Source organism: Gopherus evgoodei, chromosome 19 (assembly GCF_007399415.2).
Source record: "Gopherus evgoodei ecotype Sinaloan lineage chromosome 19, rGopEvg1_v1.p, whole genome shotgun sequence".
Lineage (NCBI taxonomy): Eukaryota > Metazoa > Chordata > Testudines > Testudinidae > Gopherus > Gopherus evgoodei.
The window spans coordinates 14,932,782-14,952,894 of NC_044340.1; positions in this window are offsets into that span (position 1 = coordinate 14,932,782).

Here is a 20,113-nt window from a genome sequence, read left to right on the forward strand (position 1 = left end):
CGAGCTCACCCCCGCCCCCCGCAAGCGGCTCCAGAGATAACACTCCCCAAGAAGTTTCCAAACTTTGCCTGAAAGTTTGGCGGAGCTAAGACAGCCCCCGAGTCTGGGAGCTCCCCGCGTGTCACCCTCTGCCTCCTCCACTCCCTGGAGCCCTCTCCGCCTCTCTCCCTGGACTCTGGACAGCACATGGGCTGCTGCTTGCCCTTTACACCTCCCAGTGCACCGGTGGAGTGGCTGGCTGGTGCCCAGAGCCTTGGCAACCACCTCTCCTCCTCGTTCCCCGCTACCCCACCATGTCCAGCCTGTCTCTTTCCTCTCCCCCAGCAGCCCTGCCTCAGCTCCCTCTGTCCCTTACTTGGGACTCTTTGATTCTGTTTTTCTCTTTTCATTCAATCTCCCCCCGTCACTTCCTTCACTGAACACAACCCACAAGAGACCTGGCTTAAAGAGACAGTGCACCTCCGCCTTTAAAGGGCCAGTGCAAGCCCACAGCTGCTCCCCAGCTGGGATCCCAAGCTGCTCATGCAGCCAAAGTGGGGCAGGGGGGGAGGTTGGAAGGGAAAGAGAATAAAACAGCTTTGTGGAACAGTTCTTTCCTAATTACTATCTCCTCCAAACACCCCCACTCACCCTGTCATCTGGTTTCATGCTGGTGTCATGATGATTTACACCGACTGGGAAAATTACCCCTTGTTCTCAAATCAGGGTCCATCCTGCAAGTTTCTTTTCTTTCCTGCAGCCAGAAATTGGTTCCCCCTTTAATTCTGAAATGAATGCTATTGAGAAGCTGCAGTTAAAAACAAATCCAGCAGAGAAACCGAGAAAAAAAAAGTTATTTCTAAATGTGCAGTTGTAAATTGACAAAATTACTATGATGTACTGAACACACTAACCCTTACTGTAGACAAGGTGCCAAATTCAGAGGTCTGTGCTGATACAAATTTCATATATTCTGGCCCCTGCAGTGTGCATCTTATACCAATATAGAGTTTCTCTAGAGTCCCTTTCTTACATTCACTCCCACTTACCAGAATGTGTAACCCACAAGCCTGCACATTGCTTTTGAATCTCCCATGGATTCATGCCCTGAATTGGTTACAGTGTAAGTCTCCAATCTGGCACTTGGTTACACTCAGTTTTTCAATCGATTCCAGATGGGCAGACTTTTGAGCCCAGGCAGAGCCCCATTGATTTTCAGGAGGATCTGACTGCAGGATCAGGGCCTAAACTCAGATGAACAACATTCCAAACAGAAGGCAGGGAGCTACAGCTAGAAATGGGAGGTTTAAATGTCAAACCAGAACAAAACTCCAGAGTAAAGATCCTGTTTTGCCTTACTGTAGCCTCCTTGCAGTCAATGAGAGAAAGATTGCCCTCAGAGGATGACAGCCTACTACTGCTAACATTTACTCTGTTAGTTCAAGTGGTAGATGTCTTCAACATGGATCTAATGGCCCAAACCTTGCTGACAACTAAAAGTGGGGGTCAGTAATGATAGAATTTCTGAAAAGATAGCACATGATCATGTAATGTAAGGGTGCATTATGATGTACATACACAAGGGATCTGCATTAAGGGGGCACAGGCAATTCTGGCATTTCCTGACTTTTGAACACTTGACTTCCCAACCTTAATTTCCTAACATTAGATTTGTAAAAATATATAGGTCTTAAACTGCATTCCAGTAGCATGTAGGAACCCAATGAGGGATCATGGCCCCATTGTCCTGGCTGCTGTACAAACACAAAAAAATTGTGGCCCTACCTTGAAGAGCTTCAATAGACGAGACAAACACAAACAGAGGCCCAAGAAATAAGCAATTGAGCAGCGCAGAGCTTGTAAGCTACGGTTCCTCTCCCATTCTCAAGCTGCCACAGCCAATCTTTTACCCAATCCATGCTCCAAATGGTGCCCTTTCCCCCACAGGAAAACAGGAGTTTCTCTGATTTACAGAGAGATCAGAATCAGGCCTTTTCGCTCTCTTTTAATCTCATCTTGAAGTAAGCGATCAATCAGTATTCCAGAAACCACTGGAGTTTGACGTTTATCCCATCCATCGATAGAAGGGTTAGCCATCACTTCCTTTTCACGCACAGTAAGACACGATGGTTTCCCACAGTGATCATAAAACCAAAGTCTTTTCAAAGACAGAAGTAACCACAAACTAGGCAACCGTCAGAGTGAGGCTCTTTGTGGTGACTGAGTTGCTTATTCTAAGAAAAGATTCCTGTGAAGATTCCTGCTCTGTGGAGACAATCACAAGGCTATCAAAGAGCTGGATAGTGCAGAAAAGTTTTCTGCTGCCTACTTCAGAAGTCACAAACTAAAGCCCACTTAGCTCCTGAGCGAGCGTGTCCAGGTGGGGATTTTATGCACTTGAATTTATAGACATTAATTTCACACCTTAAATTGATTGATCTTAACTTTCCTAAGGCAAGGTAGACAAGCCCTTTAACAGTCCTAGCCAGCCACTCTCATTTGCGTAACAGTCCGTATCTCTCATTATCGTAACTGCAAGGAGTGGTTCACTGCAGCAACTCGGCTGCAGATAGGCAACTAGAAAATGAGCTGGTCCTGTGTGAACGGGTTCTAGTGCTGCAGGGGGTTTGCTCCACGCCTCTCTTTCATGGCCAGGCTGTCATCTTTCATGCACCTGCCATCCCTTGCCTTTACAGCTATCAGCTTATTTGCCTCCGAAATGCTCAATCACGCCACTCAAGGTTATGAGAAAATGCTACTTAGGTCCAAGAAATGATCTCCCAGCATTTTAAGTCTATTATGTCCTTCATTGAGGGGTCTGGTCCCCATTTTGGGCCTTAGCAGACAGTTAAATATCCATCTCTGAATCACTTCTTTCTTTTAGTGGCTGCATAGCTCTATGTATATTCTGCCCCCTTCCCCATGAGTTAAATAAACAAGCAACAAGAAATAACGACACCTAGCTCTTCTATAGAGCTCTTCAGAGATTTCAAAGCACTTTACAAAGGCGGTCAGAATCATCATCCCCATTTGATGATGGGGAAGCTGAGGCACAGAGAGCATAAGTGACGTGCCCAAGGTTACCCAGGAGGTCTGTGGCAAAGCTAAGAAAAGAATCCAGGTCTTCTGAGTCCCAATCCAGAGTGCTACCCACTAGTCCAGTAGCACGAGTCATGTGGATTGGGAATTGCATGCAGCAGCAATACAGCAGCTAGGAAGCCTAGAGCGTCTAGATAAAAGTCGCTCCCGAGCAGAGAACCAGCCTCAGGTCTATGCAACAATGAAGTCTCATTCAAAACAGAGCTTGAGTGTGCACACTTCTCATGCTGGCCCTCTGCAGAAGGGTGATTTCCTTCCCTTACTAAGGAGGGACTAACTGGCATAGATCACACCTGTCCCTGGCTCTACACGTTCTCCAACTTCCAAACATAATCTGAAATAGTGGCTGACCTTTGGAATTGGGTGTGAACAGAGCCATCTGCCAATGCCACTGCACTTCTTTACTTCTGCTCTCAGTCCTGGTCACACCCATGCAATCACACTGAGTGCTGGGGAATCACTGACCTGTGAATCTTGGCCTGGATCTCCAGGGAGGCTCCATTTGAAGCCAGGCTTTCGGTTGTACCCAGGTTAGCAGGTTCATCACTACCCCGAACTGAAGTTAAAGAGCAATGAAAAGAGCCCAGTTCCATGTCACTAGACAACAACGGGGGCGTCTTCCCTTCCAACCATTGTTCTGGAGAGCAGGGAAACAGCACATTTAAAGGCAAGGAGGTTATAACGAGGGCACTGATGAGAGCTGCTCTCCTAGGAGACACAAGGCACAAATACCACCAGCTTTGCTTTATTCTTTAGATTTGATTTACTGGTCTTCACATGCTCAAATACACACCAGTAACCTAGCCTTTGCTCCGAGGGAGAAAAGAAGCATAAGCAGCTGCATATGGCTGTTTCCTAGCACCTATCAGCTAGTGACACAGTGTACGAGGCTTAGGCTGAGGTGGTCTATAAATGAACAGGAAGACGTGAAGAGTGGAGGAGTGGACTGCGGACAGTGGTGCTAGACTCCTCCTAAGGAGAGGAGTGGGAAAAGAGCAGGGTCATGATCCCACTCGCCTTCATGCTGGCTAGCTGAGCTGGGCCACCCTTGAGGGGTGTGACTGCATCATGTGCCCCTGGAGAGGGCACCGTGGGGGCTGCTCAGGCATGGACTTCCTCAGGGTCCTTGTGGGGATTGTGTCTGCTTCAGGTCTAATAGCTTGGGAGCAGCCTCTGCTGTGCACCCCTTGCTCCTATGCCCCCCTCATCCAATGGAGGCAGCATCTAAAAGCCATTTAATCTCTGAGGTACAAGAGCTTGTCAGACACAGGGGAGACATCCTATCATGCAGTCCTTGTGTCCTGCCCTGATTGCTCATCCATTTAGCTGATATTTCTAACCACCCACTTCCTCCTCCTTCACTGGGCACCTTGCCCTTAGTTGACTAAGCACTTTCCTCTTCTGCTCTGGGCTCATCGGGTTTATTTCTCCTGCACCATTTGAGGAGAGTTCAGCGAGTGGCCACACAAGGACACCTGGACTTTGGGATCACTTTTTCCTCTGGAACTTTCCCTAAATAGCTGCAGCGAGCTGCAGTAGATTTAGGGCAGGAGGACACAGATGAGGGGAAGGGAACCCAGGATTCTACCCTGCTGGAGAACTGCCGTGCCCGGTTCCTTCACTGAGCATGTGCTTTGGGTTGCTGAAAGCTGCTGGCTAGGCAGCCCTGGAGGCTCAAAGGCCTTGGTACATCAACAAAATGAAGGGGTGAGGAGCGAACTCTCTATAGAACCCAAGTCAAGGGCCCATTCTCATGGACTTATGCCTGGGAGCAGAAGGCCACCAAATTCAGTTCATATTGGTCACCAAACACTAATGACCTGGACTGGAGTTGAACCAGAGACTGGAAGGTGAAGAATTCTCTATTTTAGTAATATTGCCCTGAAGCATCTACTCCATCATCCCCAGTGCTTAATTTGTAATGAAAGAGGTGCTGGGGCTCAAGTAATTTTTTTTACTTTCCTAACTGACATGGCAAGCCCAGAGGGGCTGGGGGTGTGAACTGCCAAGCCTAGAGGTGCCAGAGCTCATCCCTGGCAAACCCTGGCATAAATGAAGCACTGCTTATCCTGTAGCATCCACTTTACAAAGCTACCTGTATGGTCTATGTAAAAAACCAAAAGTTAACCGTCTTATTCCACTAGCGCACTCAGGGCCAGGTTCTGACCTCATACACTGGTGTGAATCCAAACTTACACAAATGTGTGACTGAGAACAGAATCCGATCCCTTCCATATGTCTGAGTCACATCTGCAGACAAATCTATCAGGTTCTTGCTACAATTAGCAGCACTGCGGAGCCGACAGAGCGACGGGAGGGCTAGCTGGCTTCTCTCTGACTTTGGGCCACTTCAAGAGAAGTCCTAGTTATTACTGGTGATGGTGGCAGAGGTGACACAAACACAGTTTGATTTGCAGATCCCACGCAGAGTGTGCAGATCTGGCAGTCAGTTCAAATCCTGTTATGGAAGGAAGCAGAGTTCAAGTTACTTTTCATTAATAAAAATAAATTCACTGTTCCTTTAGAATCTTTTTTCCCCACCCTAAATTTGCTTAAACATCACTTACAAGGTACCCTGAATGGTATTTTCAAAACATTTTCCTGGCTCAAAGCAGTGCCCAGTTCTTTGCATCTCTGACCTTTCTACCAACCTACTCTGTGTACCAGGGAATCAAAAAGTTGAGAGGCATAATAGAGCAGAAGCAATTCAACGAATGCTTTCTAGGAACAGGGTTAGAAGACAAGGTGGGTGCTTAAGCTTCCGTAGTCAGAGGTCTCAGATACAGAGTCTCTGACAGTGATTCTGAGGTTCTGACTAAACACAGGTTAATTGAGACTTTGAGCTAAGCTTGTGCAAAAGTTGTTTGTTTTCAGAAGTTGCAGTCTCACACGCTGGACAGGACAAAATTGTTCCAGGGCATAATCCTGATCCCATTGCAGTCAGATCTGCGGCTGGAGAAAGTTGGTGTAGTGCCATTCAGGTCAATGAAGCCCTGCTGATTTACACTGGCTAACGATCTGAAACACACTCTGGAATTTAACTGCTACTGAGTTTGACTTCAGTGGGAGTAAAAGCAGACCCTAGACACTTGTTTAAGCTCTGGCCATTTTTAAGGTCCAGCCCTGCAACCCTTGCTGATGTGAGAATTACTAATAGCTGGTTCATCCCCACCAGTGTGATCAAAATTAGGAGTCTTGTTTTTGCTGTGCTGCTGGGTGTGATGCACCAAGCAGAAAAGGCATGCTCTGAACAAGATTGCACAGTGTATTGCTGAGAACCCCAGGGGCCCCTCTAGACTAGGGCTCCCAGTGCTGCTAACACTAGTGCAGCTGAACTGGGCTTAGCAACAGTGGGAAATGTTTTCAAAATTCCCCTAGGGCTATGGAGACCATTCCCATGAGTCAGGACGCCTGGTGTGCGTAAGGGCTGCTTTTGAAAGGAAGCCTAGTGAATAAGCATTTCAACCTTGGCCATAGCTCCTGCCTCCTCTTTGGAAGTCTTCAACCACTTCAGGCCAAGCTACACTCATCAATTTCAAGTGATCTTGCACAGGTGTGTCACTGAGAAATGGATACGTTCCTTTTCCTGCACAGAACAGAAAACAAGAGCACGTTCCTTTCCTTTTGCTCATGATGAGAACTTAGCCCTAGACACTTTTCTGGTGTAACTTCCATTTTTTGGGAGGGGACTGAACGTAACTTGCCCCTTAGTGGGACAAATTCAGATCAGTTACACCTGGGCAATTCTACTGGCTTCAGTGGTTCTGCACTGGTTTAAACAGGAGATTCAGACTCTCTCTGTCCCCCTCCCCCAGTCTGTTTCTGTTCCATTCAGGCAACTCACTCCTCCTTTCACATCTGGATCTGACTATCAAACAACGGTCTTTCTGTGAGAGTGGAACTGCCGCCCGCCCACCTCCCCCATGGCTGCATGCTTCAAAGACCTGGTGGGGGGTGTGCAGGGGAGGGAAGGGTAAAGTGTGTGGGGAGAGGGTCAGAAGTCTAGGCAGGTGAAATCTGTCTCTCTCCCTCCTTAGCCCAAATGTGGGTGTCTGTTGGTTTGATGGCAAATACTCCCACGCTCCAAACGAACACTGAGTTACCTTGGAAAAAACAGCCCCGTTCAAAACACACATGCTTATGTCCTCAGAAACAGGACAGTCTTCCTAAAAGATATACCAGTCCTCTGAGTCTACAGCAATGGTGCTGGTGCCAAGCAGAGTAGAAACCTTAGGGCTGCCTGTGATGTTGGGACTGTGAGATTATTTGTTTAAACATCCTGCATTCTCATAACAGTATTTGCAGTTTACAGGCAATGCAAGTCTTGTTGACACTGGAGGTTTGCTTCAGTTTCAGGTTTGGTGCAGCTGCAGGGGTGCGAATCCCTAATGTAAACATGATATGCCACAAATTGTAGTGGTGCAGCTTATCCCGGTTTCAAGCAGGGGCAAGAAGCCTTGGTGTGAACTGTGGCTTTTAGCATGTCTACAACAGGGTTCTGAACAGGGGCATCTAACCCAGCAGCTGGGTGCTGATGGCTGAAATTCACTGTGTACAGAAAGTCTTGGAGGAAATGTAACTCCATATGATGCAAATCTCACAGGAGCTAGAAATAAAACTGGATGTCACTGAAAAGGTCTAGGAACAGCTGTTCCAGATCAGACCAATGAGTCTCCAACAGTGACTGACACCAGAGGCTTCAGAAGAAGTTACAAGATATCCTGTAGTGAATGTATGAAATAACAGCTCTTAGAGGAAGTTTCCTGCTGACCTTTGTCAGTCAGAGGTTCCCGTATGCCCTGAAGCATGAGGATTTTGTATCCCTTCTGTTTTATTTCTTTGTCTCACTTAACTGTGGAGAGACAGGATATGTAAAGCCAGGTCTTCAACCGGTGTTAACTGATGTAGCTCTGGTGACTTCAATGAAGCTATACGTCTGCTATTTACGTCTGCTGAGCTTCCAGCCTGAAGCATCACCTGAGATAAAGTTCATTTTATGCACTGCCCAGCATATACCTTTAGATCTAGACACAACACAAAATGGGGACATAAAAATATGGGAAAGTCTCAGGAAGTCTAATAATATTGCACTCATCACCATGATATCGGAGCACCCAGTGGGAGACCTTGTGCCTGGAAGATCTGGCCCTATTCTCACTGATGCTGGTGTAAATCTGGAATGACTCTGCTGAAATCAGTAGAGTTATGCTGGAGGAACTTCTCTGGAGATCAATGGAAAACCAGGCCTGGGTATTTGCTGGAATGGGCCTAGAAGTCTCTAATTGGAAATGACCAACTTAACTTAAGCAATATACGTTTAACAAAAATGGACATAAATCTATTCCAAGCAAGAAAAGCCAGTAGAAGGGCTACTATAAATCGAAGTGAAGCAACGTGGAGTCAGAAGGGATATAAATCTAATTACAAGGTATAAATCTAACAAAAAGTAATATACTGTATATCTAGCCAAAATGATATCCATCTAAGGAAAGCAATGCAAATACAACTCAAGGACCATAAATATAATGAAAGCAATATATAGGTATAATGGAAGTAATCTAAAACCTAACTTGAGTGGTATAAATATAACAGAGAGCAACATAAACCTAATCAAAGTGATTTATAAAATGGACATTTTGAAAGAAATCATGGCCAGCAAAGGATTTGGATAGCTGGAAAGGCACTGGATAGGTTTACTAGCAATAAAAACATCTGCAGCTATGGAGGATAAAATAAGGTTAATCATCTGTCGTACTACAGGGCATTAGCCAATTGCAGTAGGGGGCAGGAAAGAGTCACACCCCGCTGTATAACAGTGTCTAATTCAGGCTCTGTTCTGTTTTGTCTAAGATGGGTGGCACAATGGGATGCAGAGGAGATGAGCATAATGGAAAGGGATAACAACAAACTACTTCAATGCTTGTCCCCTGAAGATCTGAAAAATCTCCACAGCCACTAATAAATTTAGCCTTTCGGGAGATGCCTGATTAAATGGGTGTGTACGGGAAAGAAGCCAACCCAAAGTGTATGTGTGGATTTTATTAATCCTAATACATTCATCTTGAAAGTGGAGGGTTCAGTGTGTGTTTACTGCTGACTCTTGCAATGTTTGCACATGTAATTTGAATTCACTTGAACCTAGAGTGAAAGGACAGGCACATATCTCAAAATCCAAAATAACAGACAGACATTTCTGTAGAGTAGGTATGGTGGCTGCCATCAGAAAATCAACATTGCCAACAGTTAGCCTGCAGGGGAGGCAGTGTGGTCTAGTGGCCAGGGAGTCAGGACTCCTGGGTTCTATTCTCACTCTGCTATGGTCCAGCTACGTGACGGTGGGCAAGTCAGTTCCTCTCTCTATGCCTCAGTTTCTCCATCTGCAAAGTAGGGAGAATGTTACTTACTTTCATTAGTAAAGTACTTTAAGATCTACAGAAGAAAAGTGCTATGGAAGAGTTATTTATTGAGGGATATGTGATACCCTGCAGTTTCCTCCTGTGATAGCTTCCTGCTGTCCATTACCAGATGCTGATATCTCATGGTGATCACTACTTTCACCTTAGTTTTATGGATATGGAAACAAAAAAAAAGGGCCCGATTCACCAATACCCTGGATCTTTCTGTTCTTTTACTACGCCTGTCACTAAGGTATCCAGGTAGCTACATTCCAAGCCATTATTTATGCCTTTGCAAAATAAGACCAAAAAATACCAGCACTGAATGGTAGCATTTCACACCCACTGTGCACAGGTGTTAATGACGTTATTGACTCCATGATGGGGAGAAAAGTCAGGCCCAGAGAGATTAAGAAATGTGCCCAGGAACTCAACTTTACCCGGTGGGCCAGCCTATACTCTACCCTAGTCCCGAGGCCCGCTGGGGATATCAGTTGGTGGCTCCTTCATGGGGCTGTGAGCACGGGCATGTATTTGGCATGGTTTACCCCTACCCCAGACACCTGCCCCTTCTGCGGCATGAGGGAGACCCTGGCGCACATTTACTTGGAGTGCGCCAGGTTGCAGCCCCTATACCAGTTCCTCACCAATATACTGTTATATTTCTGGCTGCACTTTTCCCCTCACCTCCTTCTCTATGCACTCCCTATCAATGGCCCCACAAAGTCACGGGACCCCCTGGTCAACCTCCTCCTTGCCCTGGCTAAAATGGCCATCTACGCAACCAGGGAGAGGAGGTTGGCCAATGGAGACTCCTGTGACTGTGGGGCTTGTTTCCGATCCTCTGTCCATTCACGCATTCAGTCAGGGTTCCTCTGGGCGGCATCCACTGGCTCCCTTGATGCCTTTGAGGAGCAGTGGGCACTGTCTGGGGTTCTCTGCTCGGTGTCCCCATCAGGCTCCCTTCTTATGTCCCTTTGACAGCATTCCTGTCCCTGTTCTTTTATTAGTTGTCCCCTGAAATCAGTTGGGTTTTTGAGGTCCTGTAGATCCTCCCCTTAGGCTGGAGGGGGATCCTTTAGCATTGGGAGGGCTTCCGCCTGCCCAGTTCCCAGAAACCTAATAGGAACTCAACCTCAGAGCCACTAATAGATCCCAGATCCCCTGACTTCCCAGCCAATGCTTTCAGTCCTAGACTCTTCAGAGGATTATTAGCATATTTTCACACCCCTCCAAATTAGCTTTAATTTTTAAAAGACAACAATGTTACGGAAGCGTTAACATTGTACACGTCATGGGGGTTTATGGACCACATCTTTGCACCTGTGTTGGTAGCATTGCACATTTGCATTTGCAAGCCTAACAAAAGCAACCTAAGGGAAAGCAATACAAAGTGATCTCTCTTTTAGAGCTCCCTTTCACTGAATCACCACAATAACCCCCTACAGGGTGTGTATTTAGATCCTGCAATCACACAGCTTGGGCTGTTGAAGGCATTTAGCTTTCAGCCTCCTGCCCTATAACGCACCCAAGGCATATAATTCTAGGGCAACAGGATCCCCCCTGCCATGTTTCATTGCTAAACAATGGCAGTATAAGTGTCCATATTGCAATAGCAATCTCATGAATGGGCTATCCATCTGTTATTCAGTACTGCATTTGGACTGACATCCTGGGGTCTTCCTTTATTTCTCATCGCATCCCTCTTCTGTAAGGTCACATGGTTATCTCCTTCCATCTCCCCAGAATCTATGGTCACATGGTATAGTTCTCCAGGATTGTATTGTTCTCTTCTGCAGTCTGTTGTGACTTTAACACAGCTGGGCAAAATATTTTTATCAAGTTTTTTACTCTAGCAAAAAATTACTTTTTAATTAACAGAAAATTTTTATGAAAAAATGTCCATTTTAGTTGGAAAAAAATCAGGTTTTCATTGAAAAAACAAAAAAAAATTCTGAACATTTTCCAGTTTTCAGTAAGTAACACTTTTGGTTTAAAAAAAACAAAACCTTCTGGTTTTCAGTGTCAATCAATTGATCGATAGATAGAGAGAAAATTGGGCATCTCCTTTTTAATAGAAACCTGACAAATCCAGATAAAAATCTTTCACTTTTGTCAACATTTTTCACGGGAAAAAAATAAATGCCCAGCCAGACTTTGCCCTCAATTAACTGCACTTCTAGGCATTTAACTCTAGCCAAAAGGCCCTGGCTGGGATGGTTTCTGAAGTGCAGAGAGGAGAATATAGTGAGTTCTTGTGTCAGGGATTTTATAAGGCTTTGTCTGAACTGAAAGAAGAGGGTATTTTACTATGGGAGAACTGAACTATGTGAAAACTACTTGTCATCAGCCAGGCCCACACTACAAAGTTTTCTCAGCATAGTTTTGTCAGTCAGGGGCATGATAAAACCACCCCCATAAGCACAGCCAGACCCACAGAAGAGTGCTTCTGTAAGTACAGTTACTATGCTGTTGGAAAATCCTCTGTCAGCATACACTGCACCCACAAAGAGGGGCCGGGCTGGTTTAGCTGTCCCGGCAAGGACAAAGCCTTCATTACAACAGTTAGCTTGGGTTCATACACTCAAGTTACTCAACTCACGCTAGCTCAACTGAGCGTGGAATGCCAGGGATTGTCTACACCAGGGAACGTGACAGTGGCAGTGTAGTGTAGATATTATGGGTGAGTCATGACAGTGACGGAAAGGGTTCTTCCATCACTAGTGACTCCACCTCCCTGCGTGCCGATAGCCAGGTCAACAGAAAAATGCTTCTATTGACCTTGCTCCGTCTATACTGGGGTTTAGGATGGTGACAACACTCGAGGCTGTGGAATTTTTGCAGCTTTGAGTGTCATTACTATGTCAGCCTATGTTTTACATGTAGCCCAGGCTGGAAAGTGACCGCACTGTGAAACACCACGAGCAACAGAGTGGCTGGATTAGCAGAATGATTGCATAAGCCGCTGAGGAGCTGTAACTCGAGCTGCAGCATCCCCACTGCATTACTAGTTCCAGCATCAGCACCACTTAACTCAAGCCAGAGATTGTGTGTGTGGATGGATGCCAAGTCAGGGGCAAAACTTGAGTTCTAGCTTGAGTTAACACTGCAGTGATGACTAGCCCAATCAATCTTCACTAGGATTTGTATCTGAGTTACTAACACTTTTGTTCTTGTTGTTTGCAGTGAAGACCAGATTTAAGACTACATTCTTTGAGGCAGGAGCTGCTTTTTTGTGCTGTTTGTACAACTCTCAGCACAATGGGGGTCTATGATGGGTTCTTTGGTGCTACCACAATACAAATATAATGAATAATAATACCAAATAGCTTTGCTGATTTTCATCAGAAAATTGAATTTCAGAATTTTTCAACCAGCTTTGTTCTAAACTCTCCGAAAAATGAGGTTTTCACATCTTATTTTGAATGCTCAAAAATGGTCCCATTTGGTCGTGTTTAACTTGAAAATCTGACCTTTTCACTCCAAGAAACTGTCTTGCTGTCAAGCAAAAAAGTGCCACATATTTGTGTTATTTCAAACATTATTTGTGCCTGAAAAAAAAAAATCAGTGCTCATTGGAAAACCTGCAACAGTTTTAATTTAATTTTTCCCAAAATGCCCATTTCGTGGGAACTTTTTAAAAACAACACCAAACATCTAGATTGTCAAAGATCCTGGAAAGAAATAATTTTCCATGCAAAATGTGGTGCAAATGTGTGCAGCACCTCCATGGAACTCTAGTGCAAAATGAGGTAATCTGTTAAATTTGATGTCTCCTCAAAGATACTTTTTGAAGACAGGGAAGCAGGAAATCTTATTCATGTTATCTTCAGACTCACACATTTTATTTTGTGTGCCGGTATTCTACATGGTTTTAAAGTGCTTTATAACTATTCCTTAACTAAATTTTACACCAGAAACCATGTGACAGTTGTAACTATTGCTCCATGTTAAAGATGGGGAAACTGAGGTGCACCAAGGTTTAATTAAGCGAACATGTTCAGAAGCCTTCACACTAAGCCTCAATTTTGACAGATCTCAGGCCTAATTATCAAAAGGTGCTGGGCACTTCAAATTACAACTGAAATCAAGATGACCTGTGGGCATTCAGCACCTCTGAAAGTTAGGCACAGGTTGTCATGAAGTCAGGGAGCCAAGATTCAAGCGAAAAGGTGGCTGTTAGTTACTTGACCAAAGAGTCACACAGCAAATCAGTGTTAAAACCAGGATCACACCCCACGAGATCTGATTCCCAGCTCCCTATTCTGTTCACTAGACAATGCTTCCTTCTTTCCTAGCTGGCAGCTGTAATGAACCACCCCAAGCACTGAAAAGATGGCCAAGAGGCTCAGTTGCACTCTCTGTTGCAGTGGTCTTAATCACGGAAGTCAGCAGAGGTACCACTATGGACCACATTCTGATATCTTTACTGAATAGTATCTCACGCCACAATTAGTCTCGGATGATATCAGTGAGCAAGACTGTCACTATCCACCCTATGGATTTACACCAGTGCAAATGAGAGCTGAATTTGGCCCATTCTCTTTTGCAAAGATTGACTGCCAAAGTTGTTTCTCATCCAGCATTCGCTGGGGGCATTGCATACGGAATTAAGCAGAGGTGCCGATAGTCATCGGGATATAATCAGCAAATGAAAGCCCAGAAGCACCCAACGTTATACCTTTGTTAAAACGTTTCCACTAGACTACTTGAGGATTAGGGGTCTCTAGGGACTGTGCTCTGTTATTCCACATACTCAGTTATAAAGTCTTGTGCAATCTACTCACTGGCAGTTACAAAGCCATAGCCAGGTCTGCTTCCTCACGGACAGTCCCAGACCTGTGCTGGGCAGTAAAGCTCACTCTGTTTAGTTATAAACCCCTGAACTATGCAGTGACTTAAATATTTCTAATAGTTTCCTCTGGAAAAATTCTGGGAGGTCTGTTGAGGGCCCTGGAATAGAAATAGCACATCTGCCAGCCTGGGACCCGAGCAGAGCTAAACCAAGGAGCCAGAGATGATGAGGATCTGGAGTCTCTCTCACACACAGACACAAAATCATACACGAATGCACACTGCAAGACGCAGGCCCCCACCCATGCAAGTACACAGATACTCACTGAGTCTCCCACATGCAGTGCACCAAGATACATATGCTGCACAAGGAGACACACAAACAGACATGCTCCAAGACACATCTGCTGCACCCTGAGCTATTCACGCCACACTGAGATGTACCCACCGACGAGACACACAATATGCAACAGCCTTCTCCTCTGTATAGCAGCCATTCACTCAGCCACCATTATGAAAACATGCCATTCGCTTTTGTATTGCCATTCACTTTGTCAATCCCAGCCCACAGCCCAGGTAATGGCCCGGGCCCTATGCCAGGGCCCTCTCCTCAAGTTAAGCACTGCTGCTTCCAGAATGGGGATGGCCCACCATATCTTCTCTCCCAGGGAGTGGCATATGCCTGCCTCTTTTCCCAAATAATCTAGGTACTGCTGAGAATAGCTCCTCCGCAAACCCCTGGGAAAAAAAAATACCCAGGTCTACCCACTCTTCTCCCAGTTGGGGTCAGCTCCCAGGAGATGCATCTCCTCTGCAAAGGCACGGGCAATTCAGACGTGAGGCAGCCTCCTTGTCCAGGCACGGAGTCATTGTTTCCAAGCCGGTGGTAACGAGAATTCATCCCGGGAGGCCTGGCTACCTGCAAAGTGGCAATAGCCTGGCAGTGCCAGCTGCAAGTAAACATAAGCAGGTATTGTACCAGTGACATCTCTCTGCCGTAGAGTTCATGCTGCCTTGATCCTATTGTGCTTAGAGGCTGGGAGCGGGAATGGTGGTGCTGGAGTATTAGTGCGTGTGGCTCAGACTTGAGATCTTGAATCCCAGCATTTGGAGGTGGTCCTGGGAGTGGAAGATATTGGGAAACTCTGGTTGGGGAGCAGAAGGGAGGGAGACTGGGGAAATGAGGACAGCGCCAAGGAGAAGGGCACGCTGGCTACACCTTAGCTTTATGTGGCTGATGTCCCGCGAGTGGGAGCCGCTGTGTGCTTCGTACAAGGACACTATGGGCTTGGCACAAAAACATGAGGTCTTTGGGGCAGGTTCTTGCTGTTCTGTGTTTGTCCAGCACATAGCATAGTGGGGTCTTGGGCCAGGATTGGGGTTTCTTGGTACTCCTGCAGGCCAAACAGAATGACCAGGGTCTGGAGAGAGATTTAATGAACTATGATTAAACATCTGTAGCCTGGCATGGTGACTGCCAGTGAGGACAATGACCAAGGAGGGACTTGATAGGTGTGCCTGAAGATGACAGTACCAAGGGAGTGGGAGAGCAGGGGAGGACTTTAGGGGATGGACGATGCCAGGGCCCGTAACCTGAGCTAGGTAAGGGAGGGGAAAGGTCAACACCTTTGCCCGGGAAGGGGACAAAGGAAGAGAGTAGCAGGAGGGAAGCAGTTTGAGTTTGGGCTTGGGGCTGGATGGGCGGAATTCAGGGTATCCTAGCTAGGATCCAAGCACCCTGAAAGCCCAGAAGGACTCGGTGGAGGGGTCCTGACTGTGCCTGCAAGCTCTGCTGTAACCTGTGTTCCTGTTGTCCAATAAACCTTCTGTTTTACTGGCTGGCCGAGAGTCACTGTGGGTCCCAGGAAGAGGGGTGCAGGGCTGGACTCCCCCACACTCCGTGACAACTGGTGGCAGCGGCGGGAGATACTGCACCCCGTGGACGGCGCTTCCTGCAGTAAGTGACTGGGGAGCAGTAAAACGAAGGGGTGGTTAACCCCTGGGAGTGTGTGCCCAGCGAGAAGGACTTTGCAGTAACAGGGTCCCCCGGGGGATTGCAGCGAGGGGTCCCAGGGGCGGAGGAGTCTGCAACTCGACCCTGGTAGAGAGGTGGTGACCTCACGAAGGGCTGGTGCACTAGGGGTCCCCCGGGAAACCATGGGGAGCGGTGAGCACCCCAGCCTGTGAGTGCCCAGCAGGAAGATGTATGCCAAGCGGCGCAAGTGTGACCTGGTGGAGCTGTGCAAGCAGAGGGGGCTGCACCCAGGGAGGCTCAGCAAGGACCAGCTGATTGCCCAGCTGGAGCAGGGAGACCGCATGAATGAACGGAGCCCTGTCTCTGAGGGAAGCAGCTGGGCAGATGCAGCGCGGGCACCAGTGTCTGTCCCCGCTGGGAGTGGTCAGCCGGCGGACGAGGGCTTCCCGAGACCCCCCCTTCCTAGGCCTAGGAGAAGGGCGAGGAGGAGCCCAGTGTATACCGAGGGCACCGTGACACCCCCGGCCAGCAGGGGAGCCTCACGGCGAAGCTCACCCCCCAGCAGGGGATCCTCCCGGCAACGCTCGGCATCCGTGGAGCAGATGTGGCTGGAATATGAAAGGGAGAAGCTCGAGTTAAAGAGGCAAAAGCTGGAGGAGAAGGCGAAACAGCGTAAACATGAGGAGAACCAGCATAAACATGAGCTGGAGCTGGCCCGGCTGGCGAGCAGTGGGGTCCCGGCTGCGGTGAGTGAGGGGGGACCCAAGCCTACAAAGAGCTTTGATAAGCACTTGCTGCCCCGGCGTAAGGAGGGGGAGGACATAGATACCTTCCTGACGGCCTTTGAGAATGCCTGCGAGCTGCACAGGGTTGACCCTGCAGACAGGATCGCAGTTCTCACCCCCTTACTGGACTCCACAGCCGTGGAGGTGTACAGCCGACTGAAAGGGGCGGAGGCAGAGGACTATGAACTGTTCAAACAGGCCCTGCTCCGCGAGTTTGGGCTGACTCCTGAGATGTACCGGAAAAAGTTCCGGAGCCAGCGTAAAACCCGTGAGGTCACATACCTACAACTGGTCAACCAGGCGCAGGGGTATGCCCGCAAGTGGACAGCTGGGGCCCAAACTAAAGAGGACCTGCTTGACCTATTCATACTGGAGCACCTGTACGAGCAGTGCCCGTCTGACTTGAGGCTGTGGTTGATGGACCAGAAGCCGGAGAACCCACAGCACGCAGGCCAGCTGGCCGACCAATTTGTGGACAGTCGGGCAGGGGATGGCAGGGAGGAGTCTCGAAGGAGCAATCCTGCCTCAACGCAGAGAGAGAGTCATCATGGGACCTCCCAGCGGGGTCCTATGGAGAACCCCCCCAAAAGGGGAACATCCAGCGTCAGGTCCCTCCGACCCACTCAAGGGGACCCACGAGACATGGGCTGCTATCGCTGTGGCCAACGAGGTCACATACGGGCCCAGTGCCCCAAGCTCAGGGACAGACCAAGCAGACCCAACCCGCAGAGGGTGGACTGGGTAAAAACCCAATCGGAGGAGGGGCTACCTTCCCAGGAAAGGGGGGCTGGCAACATACCACCTGTGGATGCTCCAGGCTCCGGGTTTTTGGTTTACCGGGTGGGCGTGGGGCTGCCCCTCCAGAAGGAGTGCATTGTTTCCCTGGAGGTAGATGGGAGGAAGGTCACTGGGTACTGGGACACGGGCGCAGAGGTGACGCTGGCCCGGCCCAAGGTGGTGGCCTCAGATTGGATGGTGCCCGACACCTACATGACCCTGATGGGCGTGGGCGGGACCTCATTCAAGGTGCCCGTGGCAAGGGTACACCTGAAATGGGGGGCCAAGGAGGGCCCCAAGGATGTGGGGGTACACCGATATTTGCCCACTGACGTGTTAATGGGAGGGGACCTCGAGGACTGGCCTAGTAACACCCAGAGTGCCCTGATCGTGACTCGTAGTCAGAGTTGGCAAAGGGCACTGCACCCCGACAACGGGGAAGGTACTCGACCCGAGGGGCAGGACCCTAACCCAGGGAGCGGGGAACGCCCAGGGGCACGGTTCAGAGAGGCTGCGGCCTCAGACCCAGCCAGCAAGAGAGAGCCGGTCCCCATCCCTGTCCCAGCTGCTGAGTTCCAGGCCGAGTTGCAGAAAGATCCCTCCTTGCGGAAGCACAGGGACCGGGCTGACCTTAGTGCGGTACAGACCATGAGGAGAGGTTGCAAGGAGAGGTTCCTGTGGGAGAAGGGGTTCCTGTACTGAGAATGGGCTCCCCCAGGGGAAGTAGAGTCATGGGGGATCAGGAGGCAGCTGGTGGTTCCCCAGAAGTTTCGTCACAAGCTGCTGTACCTGGCCCATGACATCCCTCTTGCAGGGCACCAGGGAATCCGACACACCAGGCAGAGGCTGCTACAGAACTTTTACTGGCCTGGGGTCTTTACCCATGTCCAACAGTACTGCCAATCCTGTGACCCCTGCCAGAGGGTGGGGAAGGCCCGGGACAAGGGGAAAGCGGCTTTGAGGCCTTTACCCATCATAAAAGAACCTTTCCAGAAGGTGGCCATGGACATAGTGGGACCCCTCAGCAAGACGACCCGGTCAGGGAAGAAATACATCCTGGTGGTGGTGGATTTTGCCACTCGCTACCCCGAGGCGGTGGCCTTGTCCTCTATTGAAGCAGACAGTGGCAGATGCACTGCTGACAATTTTCAGCCGGGTGGGGTTCCCCAAGCAGGTCTTAACGGATCAGGGGTCCAACTTCATGTCGGCCCTGCTCCGGTCCTTATGGCAGAAATGTGGGGTCCAGCACAACTGGGCCTCAGCGTATCACCCCCAGTCCAACAGGCTGGTAGAAAGGTTCAACGGGACGCTGAAGATGATGCTAAAAACATTTATGAACCAGCACCCGCAGGACTGGGACAAGTACTTACCTCACCTGCTGTTCGCATACAGGGAGGTACCCCAGGAATCTACCGGGTTTTCACCTTTCGAACTGTTGTATGGAAGGCGGGTAAGGGGGCCCCTAGACCTGATGAGGGACGAATGGGAGGGGAAGGCCGCTCCTGAGGGAGAGTCAGTGGTGGAGTATGTCCTGACCTTCCGGGAAAGACTGGCCGAGCTCATGGGCCTGGCCAGGGAGAATCTGGCCCGAGCCCAGAGGAGGCAGAAGGTCTGGTATGACCCCACGGCACGAGCCCGTGCCTTCGCCACCGGGGATCAGGTGATGGTTCTCATCCCCGTGAGGAGAAACAAACTCCAGGCCGCCTGGGAAGGGCCCTTCAAGGTTATCAAGCAACTGAATGAGGTAAACTATGTGGTGGAGCTGTCAAACCGGGCACATCACCGTCGGGTGTACCATGTGAACATGATGAAACCATACTATGACAGGGGGAATGTGGTGTTGGCTGTGTGTGGACATTGGGAGGGGCAGGGAGATGACCCCTTAGTAGATCTATTCCCTGGGACAAAAGCTGGTTCCCCCCTGGAGGCGATTCCCCTCTCTGATCAGCTGACCCCGGGCCAGCATGCTGAGATCAGGGGGGTGCTGCATCTATACGGACAGCTGTTTTCCAACCAGCCTGGACGCACTAATTTGACTGTCCACTGGGTGGAGACCGGGTCACATCCCCCTATAAGATGCTCCCCTTTTCGGGTCACTGGTAAAACTGCCCAGGATCTTGAAAGAGAGGTCAGGGACATGCTGGCTTTGGGGGTCATCCAGCCGTCTTCCAGCCCTTGGGCCTCGCCAGTGGTGCTGGTCCCCAAGAAGGATGGGTCAATCCGGTTCTGTGTGGACTATCGAAAGCTCAATGCCATCACCGTATCTGATGCCTACCCTATACCCAGGCCTGACGAGCTCCTAGACAAGC